Below are 2844 nucleotides of genomic sequence, written 5' to 3' on the forward strand. Positions count from 1 at the left end.
CAATATATATTTAGACACGTACATTTTATGTTTCCAAATTTATCTGTTAAAAAAAAAAAACATGGGTCTATATCCACATCTCCAATTCTATTAAAGACCATAGGGTTGATTCCAGCCTCAGCCCTCCCATATCCCTCTGTTCCCCACCGGTGAGAACCTGGCACCCACGACCTCCATGGCATCTTCAAGGCATCTTAATATTTGCTGATGCCCTTGTTTGTGGTCCATCTTGGACCTCCATTGCAGCCTCTTCCACTGGCCCCTCCCACTGGTCCCAAATGCCTCCAGGGAAGGGAGAGGACAAGGGAAATGTTTGGAAGAAGAGAAACCCGTGGGCTTTCAGTGCTCAGGAGTGACTTAACATGGGAGCAGATTTACTGGTGTTGCTGAAGCTCTGTCTCAGGGGCATTGACCCCCTTGCAAGAGAAACCGTGTATTAGTGATTTTAAATCTTCCCTAAGAGGGACCTTCAAACTCGTCATGAAGCCTCAGGGGCCCCAGTCCAGGTGGGCTTTCATCTGGGATGAGGCAGATGCAGAGCTGAGATCAGTTACAGCGAGGTCAGCACTCCAGGCTGGAAGGGAGCCTGAGGCTCTCAAACGGTCCTCTAGGTCGGGAGGCGCTGCCAGGAACGTCCTCCGGGAAGACCTGCCTGTTGAATTCTTACAGCTCACCAGCAAATAGGTGGCTCACCCACCTCAGCCACCTCGAATGGATCCCCAAATGTCCCCTTCCCCAGATGAGGTGCTTGAATGACTGATATGAGCCACGCCCCTTGCAAGACTGGACCCCTTGAAGTCTGGCTGCCTGTAGATGCATCTGTTGGCCAAATTGAATCAGACTGCTGGATTATAAATGTTATTTTCACATATATAGTATATGTTACTTTAAATAGCAGTCATCCTAAAGACAATGTAACCTTCTTTGTCCTTTCTTCTGTGTCTGGAAGCTCATCCACTGTGTGGGGTCTGGCAGCACGGTGGGGGTGGCGAGCACTTTCAGATGCGAGCACTTTCAGATGAGAAATAACTATAGCTCCCAGTTCTCACCTGGATGGTGTGGCCCAGGCAGAGATGCTGAGTTCCACTGGGTCCAGGTGTTTCAGCCAATAGCCTTCAGGGATGGTCAGGATCCGATCTTCCAAAGGGCCTTTCCCTGGGGACTGTCTGGAGACCATGTTGGGGGATGAGGTCTGCTTGGTCCAGCCAGACCTCCGTGGGGCTAAGCCCCCTCTGGGGGATAAGCGTCAGGGGACTGGAAGTTTTAGATTCACAGAATGAGAGCTGGGAGAGGTCTGAAGATCATTTTATCTAACCGGAGTGACAGGGACTCAACTGGGGCCCAGAGAGGGCCAGTAACTCTCCCAGGTCACACAGCAGGTGACAGCCGCTTCCTGGCTCAGTGATCACCTTACAACACGCAGCTATTTTCTCTCCTGTCAGGGGTTCCTTTATCGAGAGTGGAGTTCATGCTAAACAGCTCCTAACCCACCCACAGTCCCTCCATTCTTTAGTTCAATGAGGCCAGGCTTCAGGCGACAGGCTGACCCTTGCCCTGACCCACTCCCGAGAGCCCCTGATTAGCCTTCGGCAGTGTCCCAGCCCCGGAAACTGTCTCCGCTTCCTGTGGCCCGGGAGGAATGGATTCTTGCCCGGAGCTTTTGTCCAGGGTCCCCCGCTCCCCCGCCCCCAGGGACTGTCGTTTGCTGGGAAGTGGCCCGAGGAAGAAGCAGGCGCTGCGCGCGGCGCGCACCTGTGGCACCTGCGTTGGCAGCACCCGCGGCGGGCGGCGTGCGGCTGACCCCTCGTGGCCTCCGGAGGTAGCGCAGGCGCCGCCGCTCGCTCCCAGCGCCCTCCCGGGTTCAGACCCGCCGGCTGCCGCGCGCCTCCTTCTTCCAGGTGAGCGAGCAGACCTGGGGTCCGTGCCCCCGGCTTCGGCCTTCTCGCTTGCACTGCCCGCCTCCCCTGCTTTGCTCCCGCGCCCCGTCCGCTCCGTGAAGAAAGGCTGTCTCCTGCCGTGGACGTCCTGCGCTTTGAACCGGCTAGGAGCTCATAGTGGGAGGAGAGTGTAGGGCCATCGCGGTGTTAAATTTTGCTACATTTAAAATGAAAAGTTCGAATACACATGGAATCACATTTCAAAAATCAAAAAACACGAAAAGGGATACTTTGAAAGGTTTAGACCCGCCTTTACTCCACCCGCTCTCCCATCTTTCCCACTCCACCTATTTCTTCCACCACGTTTATTAATTTTTTTGGTTTCTTTGCATAATAAACAAATACACGTAAACTCTGTTTCCTTTTCTGTGATGAAAGGCGCACATTGCCCACCTGTCCTGAGCTTTGCTTTGCTTTTAGTTGAGGGTCTTCCCCACCCCCCTGCCCCGTCTCACTCAGGGTTTGGGGGTGGGGTGGGGAAGACACCCCAGAGCTTAATAAACAAGGTCCTCTAGGTGACATCTGGGTTCTTTTCTTTCAAATGTGTGTGTGTATTAGTCGCTCAGTCATGTCCGACTCTTTTCTATTCCATGGACTGTAGCCCGCCAGGCTCCTCTGTCCATGGGATTCTCCAGGCAAGAATACTGGAGTGGGTTGCCATGCCCTTCTCTCTTTTCAAATAAATGTTGGGCTAAACTCTTGGAACTTCCCCGCCCATCCAGTGGTTAGGACTCCATGAGTTCACTGCTGAGGGTGCAGGTTCAGTCCCTGGGAGCGGAGGAACTAAGATCCCTCAAGCTGTAAGTTCCGGCCAGGCCAAAAAAGTAAAACAAAAACTCAAAAAGCCAAAACCCTTGCAATATGAAAGTGCAGTCGCTCAGTCATGTCCGACTCTTTGCTACCCCTT

This window comes from Dama dama, chromosome 22 (assembly GCF_033118175.1).
Source record: "Dama dama isolate Ldn47 chromosome 22, ASM3311817v1, whole genome shotgun sequence".
Lineage (NCBI taxonomy): Eukaryota > Metazoa > Chordata > Mammalia > Artiodactyla > Cervidae > Dama > Dama dama.